Source organism: Bos grunniens, chromosome 11, assembly GCF_055505025.1.
Source record: "Bos grunniens cultivar Pamir isolate PY7600 chromosome 11, Bosgru_T2T1.0, whole genome shotgun sequence".
In the NCBI taxonomy this organism is placed as follows: Eukaryota; Metazoa; Chordata; class Mammalia; order Artiodactyla; family Bovidae; genus Bos; species Bos grunniens.
In genome coordinates, this window is record NC_141175.1 from 10,444,834 (window position 1) to 10,456,481 (window position 11,648).

Sequence of the window (11,648 nt, forward strand, 5' to 3'; positions counted from 1 at the left end):
CACCTAGCAGCAGAAGGTCCTTTGCTCTGGTCTGTGTTTCTGTACCTGTGAGCGGCTGAGGAGGAGGACGTGCCCATCTCAGGATTGTTGGACATTAGCCCCCTTTCCAGGTGATGTGGACACAGGAGAAAATTGTGTATTTGAACCCAAAGAGCCCCTTCACTGGAGATCAGTGATAACCACAACTATCAATCATTTCACTGCCATGATCTCAGTCCTTCCCGAGTGCCCTGCAAACCAAATCTTTCTGAGTCTTCTCAACATGCTAGGAGGTATGGACTCTTACTCCCAGCTTCCAGGTGAGCCAACCAGGACACAGAGGGCAGAGATACCCAGGGCATACAGGAGGTGGGACATGCAGGCCAACTTTGGGGCTTGGGGGGCTGTCGAATCCTGGGTGTGATCTGGCTCCAGCACTTCCCACTGGGTGACCTGGGGCAAGGCATCTCTCTCAGCCTTCACTTGTCCATCTGTAAAATGGGGATAATAACACAGCTAGAGTTCAGAGACTTCTACAGGCTTATTCAGTGACTACTCAGTAAATGGCAACTGACAATAGAACTCAGACCTGGGGTTTGCCCGGCTGTCAATCCTGAGCCCAAGCTTTCCCACTCCAAGGCCTGGCCTTCCAGTAACGCTCGCAGCCCCTTCTGCCCTGCCCGGGATCCTCAGGCGTCTGAAACCACGTGTACATGACAACGGGTTCTGGGAGATGAATCTTCAGGCCCATTTGGAAGCAATTGGGGCCCGAGTCTCTTGGGCCTGGAGTCCATGTTGAACTTATTTGAGGCATTTGTGTCTTCAAAGTCGAAACCTAAACATGGAAGGGAGGGTAACAGGGTATTTTGCTGTTCATTTAGATTGTCCTCCTCTGAAGTGTATCGCTGGCTGACATTTCAATGGCTGCATGGCCCAGACCTGTCTGGGTGGGCTGTGAGCTCTCAAGCATGTGCCTGCCACTGCCCTGAACCTTCCATGGTTCCCAGTGTCCACGAGGACCAGCCAGACACCTCAGCCAGAGGACAGCTCTGGAGCCCACCGATCTGGGCCCCTTTCTGGTTGTGGGACCCCAGGCTGCTGTGCTGTGCTTAGTCGCGTCTGACTCTTTGCGACCCCATGGACTGAAGCCCACCAGGCTCCTCTGTCCATGAGGATTCTCCAGGCCAGAATTCTGGAATGGGTTGTGCCAAGCCCTCCTCCAAGGGATCTTCCCAACCCAGGGATTGGACCCAGGTCTCCTACATAGCGAGCAGATTCTTTACCATCTGAGCCACAAGGTAAGCCTACTGGAGTAAGGTAGTAGGCAAGTAGTAAGTAGGTAGTATTCTCACAAGGTAAGAATATTGGAGTGCGTAGCCTATCCCTTCTCCAGGGGATCTTCCTGGCCCAGGCATTGAACCCGGGTCTCTTGCATTGCAGGTGGATTCTTTACCAGCTGAGCTACAGGGAAGCCCCAGGGCCCAGGACTCTGAGTTTCAGTTTCCTCCCCTGGAAAATGGAGACAATGTTCTCCACCTTACAGGTTTGCTCAAAACTGAGTGTTTCTTGGGATGCAGGACATTCAGTGCTCGAGCCTGGAAAACTCCAGGCAAACCGGGATGACGAGTTGGTCAGTTACTTACAGGGTTGTTGTGAGAATGAAAAGTGCTGAACATGGGGTCTTGGAGAAGAGCAGCGACGGCTGGGGCCCCGTGTGCACTGCACTTCACAGTTTACATAACACTTCCACTCTTATTTCATGAACCTCCCAATGATCCTACTTATTCTTCCTGCTATAACGGTGAGAAAACTAAGGCCAGAGAGAAATAGGCAGCATATCTGGGGTCAGACAGGACCTGCTGAGGGTGAACGACTAAGTTCCGTGGTTACAGGAACGCCTGTGTCTGCGTGGCATGGGAGACTTGTGGTCAATAGATAATGTTTTCCTGGACAGTGGAGCCCAGGGTTTGCTGGCCACGGCCGTGGCCGTGGTCATGAGAGAAGCCCTTCCCTCTACTCTTACCATCTCTCCCCATGGAGGTGAGAACTGGAAGGACGGATAGAGGTGACTTGGAGTGGGAGGGAGCAGTGAGTCTGGAAAAGAGCAAGACCCTTAGCCTTCTGCTGATACATGCTGGTCCCCAAACTTTCACTCATCCAAGCCCCTCAGCTGCCACCGTACTCTGTGTCTTTGGACAAGCCGCTTTATCTCCTGGGCCGCGATTTTCTCATCTGTAAGTGGGGAGTAATCACAGTATCTACCAAGCAGGGTTTTTCTAAGGATTCAAAGAGGCGATTTACGAAAGGGCTCTGAAAAATGCTGAGCAAATATTAACTAACAATAAGATTATAATGAAACAAAATAATACAGTTCAAACTGTATTTCCTCTCCAGGATCCCACTGACTCCTCACAACAGCACTATTTTGAGGTGTGCCTGTGATTCTCCCCATTTTCCAGATCGGTAAACTAGGGCCTGGGTCAAGGGCGGAAGTTGCCCAAAGTTAAACAGGAAGTGGGGGGACCAGACAAACAGCAGAGCCACGGGCTCTCCCCGCACCAGACAGTTTTTCAGCCTGCGGCTTTTCTGACCCAGCCTCCAAATGGACTTCGTTCTCCTGGCTCCGTGAGAGTGCACCGGCTCCATTCCCCGCCCTCGGTTTTTGTTTTTCCTTTTTGTTGTAATTCTCACTGGTGGAAATCAAATGATTGTTTTTCTTGCTTGTTATCCATCTCTCCCACAAGAATATCAGTTCCGGGAGGACAAGGTCCTTGTCTTTTATGTTCATCAGAAAATTTAAAGCAGGTCTTCAGTAAAGAGCTAGGGAAGGATTCGATTATCTTCCAATTATTAATGAAGCTTGGAGTCCAGCGGCGCCACCTGTGATGCAGTGCCCTATTCAAGCCAGCAGATGGCAGCAGAGAACAAGGTACCTGATGGGTGGAGCCCAGGTGAAACTCGGTTTGACCTTAGAGGGGAGCCTCTGGCTCTGTGTGTGTGTGTGTGTGTGTGTCCACATGTGTGTGCATGTGTGTGTGAAAAGCAGTTTGTGCCAGGTGCTGACTATGCAAGATCTCATTGAATTCTCATTTTTCTAATTATAGTCTTATTATTAACCTCATTCTCAGACAAAGAAACTGAGGCTCAATAACATGCCCCAGGTCATAGCCAGGGCTTTCCAGGACCGGAAGACTAGGAGCCTTTCCTCAGCAACAGTGATATAAGACCTCTGAATTTTAGCTGCCCCTCAGCAGACTCAGTGGGCCGCCCCATCAGGAGGAAGTGAGTTCCCCATCCCCGGAGGTGTGCAAGTTGTGCTGGGTAAGCACCCACCAGAGAGGGTGTGGGGCACCAGGTGCCCAAAGCTGCTCCTGGACAGGCAGGACCGGCTATATCATTTTCACGGCCTGCTGCAAAATGAAAATGTGGAACCCTTTGCTCAAAAATTAAGAATTTCAAAATAAAGCAGATCAGCAAGCCAAGTACAGGGCCCTTCTAAGTTCGAGGTTCTGTGTCACTGTACAAATTGAACGCCCAGGAAGCCCAGCCCTTTGGTCTGGGGAAAGCCTATGGGGGACATGTCTCAGGAGCCCCTGGGATGTCACCAGCCCAGCTCTGCAGGAGTCCAGGGAATAGTCCCCCTCTGCGTGTTTTTTCTCATAAGAAAAAACAGGGACCCTGCTATCCTGTACCTTTTATCTTCCTCCTCTGGCTGTGATTTATCTCCATGGGAAGGGCTGGGGCAGCCTGGGAGGCACAAGACCCGTTTGATGGTCCATGAATCTTTCCTGTGTGGATCCTCCGGCCACTCTCCGCACGGCTGGGTGGACCCACGACTTCCTTTCTGACAAGTGTGGATTAGGAAGCCATAAACAAGGAACCCAAACCTCTGACTGGGAGAGCACACACATGGGTCTCAGATGCGCCGGCCGGCTGGCAGGAGATGGATAGGGGCTATGGGACTCGAGCCCCAGAGGCCACCATTTCCAGTCCCCTGCCCCATGGGGATGGGACTTGCCAGCCATGCCTGGGGCCAGAGCTGGTCAGGGCCACCCCAGGGGAAGAGATGACCCTGGCTAAAGCCACAGTTAAGGTAGTAAGGTGAAGCAGGGAGTAAGGGAACCCAGGCTGAGCTCTGTTGGGAAGAGTTGAGCACCCACTCTGCACTGGGTACCTTGACACATGTTGTTCTCGCGTCTCACAAAGTTGCTGTCCTTTGAACAATGTGAACAAGGAGCCTGAGGTGCCAAGAGATGAGCTCACTTGCTAAGGTCACACAGCCAGGAAGTGATGGGGTTAGGATTCGAACCCAGGTAAATAGATAATACATTTCTAGCCCAAAGAGAAATTTAAAAACTGTAATATATGAAAGCTGTATTATTTATTTTTTGAATGTTATCTATTTTTCAGTTATGAAAGTCACCTGGAACAAAATCCAAATGTTGTATGAAATAGGATCATGCCTTTGTCTCCCCTCCATAGCCACCTCGCTTTAAACTCCTTTGAGTATTTACCCAAAAGTGGAATTGCTGAATCATTTGGTAATTCTACTTTTAATTTTTTGAGGAACTACCATACTATTTTCCACTGTGGCTGAACTGTTTTGTGTTCCCAACAGCAGTGCATATGGGTTCCGATTTTGTCACATACTCACCAACACCTATTATTTATTTTCATAATAGTCATCTTAATGATATGAAATGGTATCTCATTGTAGTTTTGATTTGCATTTCCCTAATGGTCAATGATGTTGAGTATCTTTTCATGTGCTTATTGACCATTTATACATCTTCTTTGGAGAAATTTCTATTTAAGTACTTTGCACATTTTTGAATTGGGTTGTTTGTTGAATTTTGTCATTATTAAGTTTTAGGAGTTTTCTATGTGTTCTGGATATTAATACTTTATTGGATATTTGATTTGCAAACATTTCTTCCCATTAAGTGGGTTGCATTTTTACTTTCTTTATGGTATCTTTTGATGCATAAAAAATTTATAATTTTGTTGGAGTCCAACTTGTCTATTCTCTTCCTTTTGTTGTCTTTGCTTTTGGTGTCATATCCGAGATATCACTGGCAATGTGGTAAAGCTTTTGTCCTGTGTTTTCTTCTAAGAGTTTTATAATTTTAGGCTGTACGTTTAGGTCACGGATCTATTTTGAGTTAATTTTTGTACATGGTGTTAGGTAAAGGTCCAGCTTCATTCTCTTGCATGTGGATATCTAATTTTTCCAGAACCATTTGTTGAAAAGATGGTCTCTTCTCCATTGATTAGTCTTGACATTCTTTTTTTTTTTTTAGTCTTGACATTCTTATAAAAAATTGTTTGACTATACATGTAAAGATTTATTTCTGAACTCTGTATTCTATTGTACTTGTCTGTATGTCTGTGTTTATGCCAGTACCACACTGTTTTCTCTCGTGTAACTTCGTATAATAGTGAGTTTTGAAATCAGGAAGTGTGACCTGAATTTTGTTCCTCTTTGTCAGAATTGTTTTGGCTTTTTGGGGTCCCTTGAGATTCCGTATAAATTTAGGGATGACTTTTTTTTTAATATTTACTTTTGCAAAAAATTATTGAGATAATAATTTTGGTAGGGATTGCATTAAGTATATAGATGATCTTGGGTAGCATTGATATCTCAGAAATGTTCATTCTTCCAACCCATGAACTTAGTGTGTCTCTTCATTTATTTGTCTTAATTTCTTTTCAGAAATGTTTTATAGTTTTTATTGTACAAATCGTTCACCTCCTTGGTTAAGTTACTTTCTAAGTATTTCATTTATTTTTTTGGATGCTGTTGTACATGGAATTGTTTTCTAATTTTCCTTTTAGATTGTTCATTGTTAGTGTACAGAATTGCAACTAATTTTTGTGTGTCTACTTTGTATCCTCCTACTTAGTTGAATTTGTTAGTTCTGCCCATGATTTTTGTGGAATTTTAGAGTTTTCTACATATAAGCTTATGTTGTCTGTGAGCAGATATAATTTTACTCCTTTATTTCCAACGAGATGCCTTCAATTTCCCTTTCTTCCCTAATTTCTCTGGTTAGGACTTTCAGTACTATGTTGCACAGAAGTGGAAAAGCAGACTTCTGTGCCTTGTTCCTGATTTTGGAGGAAAAGTCTTTTAATCTTGCACCATTAAGTATGACGTTTCTGTAGGTTTTTCGTATCTGGCTTTTATTTTGTTTAGGAGGTTACCTCCTGTTCCCAGTTTGTTATATGTATTTTCTTTAAAAAAATCACAAAGGGTATTGAATTTTGTCAAATGCTTTTTCTGCATTGGCTGAGATGATCATGGCCTTTTTTTTATCACATGGGTTTTTTCCCCTTCCTTCTGTTAATGTGATATATTACACAGAACAATTTTCATATGTTGAACTATCCTTGCATTCCAGGAGTAAATCCCACTTGGTCATGGAGTATAATCCTCCTAATATTATGGTACAGCACATTTTGCACCTAAGGTTCACTATCATAGATGTGTTTCCCTATTTAATATAGGCTTCCTCCCATTATGTTGAACTCACTGAAGGCAGGGAGCGGGTTAGTCTGTTTCTCCATCACTGCACACAGGGCTTGGCACAGAGTAGGAGCTCACCAAATACTTACTCAACGAATGAATAAGCAAACAGGAAAACGTCAGAAAGAAATTACCCCAAATAGATAACAGTATTGAATTACAGGGGATTTTAATTTTCTTTTTATACTCTTTTGAACACATGTTTATCCTGATTTTATACTCAAGTAAGAAAAATCAAATATACATTATTCTAACGATAGAATGAGAGATTGCTCTGGGTACAGGATTTGAAAGGCATGAAATCAGAGCAGGAACCCTGATAAGGAGGCCGTTGGCATGTCCAGGGGTGCAGTGATCTTGGGGTGGGTATACAGTGGGTGATGGGGGCCAAAGCCTCAGCTTTCTCGTGTGGATAATCAGGCTAATAGCCACTCTGGTACTTAAAATACAAAGTTCAAATAAAAACAGCCATCATTCGCTGAGACTTCATGCCCTTCACTGTCCTATCTTAAGCCCCCATTCCCAGTTGAGGATCACTGGCTTCACTTTCTAGGTGGGGAAACTCTCAGTGATCCATCCAAATCCTAGCTCAGTTGTAGTGACCCATAGTAAGTTGTTTCTGAGCCTCAGTTTCCCAGTCTGTATAAGAGGAATAACGATAGCCTTAGAAGCAGAGACGTTACTTTGCCAACAAAGGTCCATATAGTCAAAGCTGTGATTGTTCCAGTAGTCATGAATGAATGTGAGAGTTGGACCATAAAGAAGGCTGAGTGTTGAAGAATTGATGCTTTCAAACTGGTGCTATTAAACCAGTCAATCCTAAAGGAAATCAAATATTCATTGAAAGGACTGATACTGAAGCTGAAGCTTCAATACTTTGGCCACCTGATGCGAAGAGCCGACTCATTAGAAAAGACCCTGATGCTGGGAAAGGTTGAAAGCACGAGAAGGGGATGATGAAGGATGGGTGGCTGGATGGCATCACTGACTCAATGGACGTGAGTCTGAGCAAACTCTGGGAGATGGTGAGGGACAGGGAAGCCTGGCGTGCTGCTATCCATGGGGTCGCAGAGTCAAACGTAACTGAGTGACTGAACCACTACTACTTCTTGAGGTGCTGTGTGTGGTCAATAGGATTCTGCTCTTTTAAAAAAATTAATTAGTTTGTTTAATTTTGGCTGTACTGGGTTTTCATTGTTGCACTTGGGCTTTTCTCTAGTTGTGGCAAGTGGGGGCTACTCTTTGATGCAGTGCATGGGGCTTCTCATTTTGGGGGCTTCTCTTATGGAGTGTGGGCTCTAGGGTGAAAGGGTTTCAGTGGCTGCAGCACGTGGGCTTAGTAGTTATGGCATGTGAACTTACTTGCTCTGAAGCATGTGGAATCTTCCCGGACCAGGGATCGAACCTGTGTCCCCTGCGTTGGCAGGTGGGTTCTTTACCATTGAGCCAAAGGGAAGTCCAGGATTGTGCTAAGAGCCCATAGTTTCCCCTCTAGGATGGGCCAGTTTATGTGAACTGCCTGTCACCCCCAAGACCAAAGAGGTGAAGTTGCCCTCCTAGGATCACGCTGCAAAGCAGTGGCCCAGGTGTCTCTGACCCCAGAGCCCAGGTCCTTCCAGTTTCTGGCGTGAGGGGCTCGAGGCTTGTTGGCAAGAGCTCTGGATGGCAGTTGCCTTCTGGCGGGTAGTAGGGCTGAGTGTCAGGCGGCTTGTCCAGAGCTTCTCCATGGTGGCACAGTGCGGACAGGGGGAAAGGTCAGGGAATCTGGCCCCATCGGGGATTTCTCAGGGCCATGAGTCCAGTGCAGCGAGAGGTTTCCCAGCAGCCGATGCGCCGCTAATGGGCCTCCTTTCATCACAATCTGCCGTGATAACAGACAGATTTAATTAAAAAGAACACACATCCTCCTCTGCAGGGCGGCTGCAGCCAGGGTGTGGGGCCTGCAATTAAAACTTAGCTCTATAAACTCAGCACACAGGCGTGGGTGCTGGGAGCTGCTGGGTTTTCTAAAAAGAACACTCCCCTCCCCGCATGCCCATGTTATTTATCGAGTTAATTTTATCCTCTGGCCATGGCATGAACCAACTCCAAGCCCCTGAGCCCCGACCCTGACTTGCCTGCAGCTCCCAGGCTGTGCCAGGCACATGCTTGCCTCCTTGGGGGAGGAGCAAAACCAGGAACGCCAGCTAGAGATGTGAAAGAGCGGGCAGGACACCCCCGGCTTTCTGATGTCGGGCAAGTGACTCACTCCGCCCAGATGGTCAGTTTCTGCATTGAGAAGTGAGTTAGAAGTTGAAGCTGCCACCCCTGCCCCCCACCCATGAGACAGTGAGGAAGGGTGCTGGGTTCTCAGTGACCACTCAGCCAACATGGGCTGTGAACATTGTTGACATCCTGAGCCCTGGTGGTGGGGGCTTCTGCATGGAGCCCAGGAGGGCTTGGCGGGAGGGAGGCTAGGGTGGCTGGGGAAGCCCATGCTGGCTGCTCAAGCTCCTAGATACAACAATTAAGAGTGGAGACTTGAGAGTCAAAAGGATCTAGGTTCAAATCCTGCTTCTGCCACTTCCTAGCTGTGTGGACCTGGGTAAGTAACTCCCCTTAGGGCTCTGTTTTCTCATCTATAAAATGGGAATGATCCTAGAGCCTTCCTTTTATGGTTGCAGACTGAGAACTGAGTGAAAGGTGCAGGCCCTTGGGGCATGAACTTTCTGGGTGCTGGCCTGGGAGCCTCTGCAGAGACCAGAGCCACGCCAGAAAACCAGCCCCGGGCCAACCCTCCTCTCAGCTTTAAAAGCCATCCCCACAGGTGCCAGCAGTTGTCAGGCTGGGGACAGGGGCGCCCGCGCCTTGCTACCAGATAGGTACCCTGATAGCAGGGCTCTCGAGACAAAGCTATCAGAGTCTTCAACAGGATACTGAATGGGCTTCTCAGGGCAGGCGGGAGCAGAATTGCGTTCAGCTCAGATTTAATTAAAAAGACTCAAATCTTGCTGATAATCCTCCCAGCAACGGCTGGAGCGGGGCTTGAAGCGGGCTCCCTGGCAACGGCGCATCCTGCCGATAAGGAACTGTGCGAGGAAGATGCAGTGAGCCCCGCGGCCGGCTGACACCGCTGCTATCAGCCTGCCCATCGCCCAGCCAGAGGCGGCAGCTGCTGCCCCTTCCCTGCTGCCCCCTCCCCACTCCAACCTCCTGTCACCCAGCTCTTCCCTTTCTCCTGCCACGTCCCTGCCCCCTGCCCTGCCCGCACCTCCCCCCCACCCACAGTCCGGGCAGATCTCCAGCTCTGCTTGGAGGCTGTATCTGGAGGAGAATGGGGTGAGGCCGAGTGTTGCATTCTCAGCAGCCCCTCCCCTCCCACCTCCCTGCCTTCACCTGTTCGGGTCCTTCTGTCCAGCCTTCCGTTTGTAGATTCTGTTTTGTCTTTCATGTCCCAGCCCACCGTGTCCCTCCCTGGCCTCCTCTGATGACATATGAATCCCCCGGCACCCAGTCCAGAGCCCGACAAGATAGCATCAACTCAGGGAATAAAGAAGTCCGCTACATATGAACCTTCAAGTTGTGAACTTTCAAAGATGCAACTGTGCATCTGGTTCCAACAAGGAACAAGAACCTGTGTCATCCGTGTCAGTGCCTGCATGCTGAATCGCTTGTCATGTCCTACTTGTTGCGACCCAGGGAAGATCCCCTGGAGGAGGGCCTAGCAACCCACTCCAGTATTCTTGCCTGGACGACCCCATGGACAGAGTGACATTGCAGCTGGCCCTCCGTTTCCTACTGCTGATGATCCTTTAGTTCTACCGTCTCCTACCTCCTCTCCCTGCTCCATTCGGTAGTAACTCTTGCCTGTTCACTCAATGCCAGCCCCTGTATGCCAGCTGTTGTTCTGTACCCTGTACTTTTCAAGGTACCGTACTGTAAGATTAAAAATGTTTTCTTTATTATGTTTTTAATGTAGTATTTGTATGAAAAGTATTATAAGCCTATTACAGTACAGTACTATAAAGCCTATTGTGTTAGCTGGGTACCTAGGCTGACTTTGTTGGACTTATGAACATGCTGTCAGAACAGAGCTCATTTGCATGTAAGGAACTTACTGGATCTAATGAATGGATGAATAAATGAACGAAGCCGACAAGCAACCCTGAGTTTGGAACAGAGGCTCCTATACTGGTTTTAGGAACCAAGCAAGCAGATGATTCACTTTCTCTGTGCCTCAGTTTCCTCAACTACACATCAGGAGCACCCATCACTCTGCCCGGGGAATGGGTATGGTCCCTGCCACCCCCCAGTAGGGCCCCGAGGGGCACCCATAGTGCATTCAGCGACGCACAGCTCCGGCTTTGGCTCCCCCAGGTCAGACTCAGGGCTCAGCTAGTCTTCTCCCAGACCCCGTCTCTCCCTGGAATCCACAAAAAAATATTTTAAGTTTAATTATTTAAAATACATGGGACTTCCCTGGTGGTTCAGTGGTTAAGACTCCATTCTTCCAATGCAGGAAGCGTAGGTTCAATCCCTGGTCAGGGAGTCGAGATCCTACATGCCCTACAATGTGGCCAAAATATATACCTATTTGTTATTTTTTTCTTTTGGCTGCACCTTGAGACATACAGAATCTTTGTTCCCCCACCAGGGATCAGACCCATAGCCCCTGCACTGGAAGCATGGAGTCTTAACCCTGGACCACCAGGGAGATCCCTGTATATATAATACATCACAGTTCACATGGTTCAAAGTTATTTATAGACAGAATAGTGAAGTCACCATATCCACCCCCACAGGGCACCACCACTGCTGGCTTCTCGGGTACTCTTCTTGAGTTTCTTTATGCACGTATATGTTTAGGTATGATTACAAGGTACAAACAAAACAAAACAAAACGCTGTGCACCAAGATCTCTACCTTGCTCTTACCCTGATTAATGCTACGTCCTGGAGATCTTCCCATGTTGATGTGAAGGGTCCTCTCCTTTTTCTAGCTGCTTAGTATTCCATTGTGCAGGTGCCTGGGTTGATTTAACCAGACCCCTGTGACAGATGTTTTGATTGTGGCCCGTCTTTTATTTTTAACAAAGATGTGTGGAAGAACCTTATACATACATCATCAGGTTGTTTGTCTATAGGACAATTCTCAGAATAGAACT

At 47.3% G+C, this 11,648-nt stretch overlaps 1 long non-coding RNA gene across 1 annotated transcript; it reads left to right on the forward strand.

The window, feature by feature from the left end:
• The first annotated feature begins 2,359 nt into the window (after positions 1-2,359).
• Positions 2,360-10,446, forward strand: LOC147362523 (uncharacterized). Its single transcript, XR_015135681.1, has 2 exons — positions 2,360-2,908; positions 9,512-10,446. It is a non-coding gene; the product is annotated as an uncharacterized LOC147362523 (long non-coding RNA).
• The last annotated feature ends 1,202 nt before the right edge of the window (positions 10,447-11,648 follow it).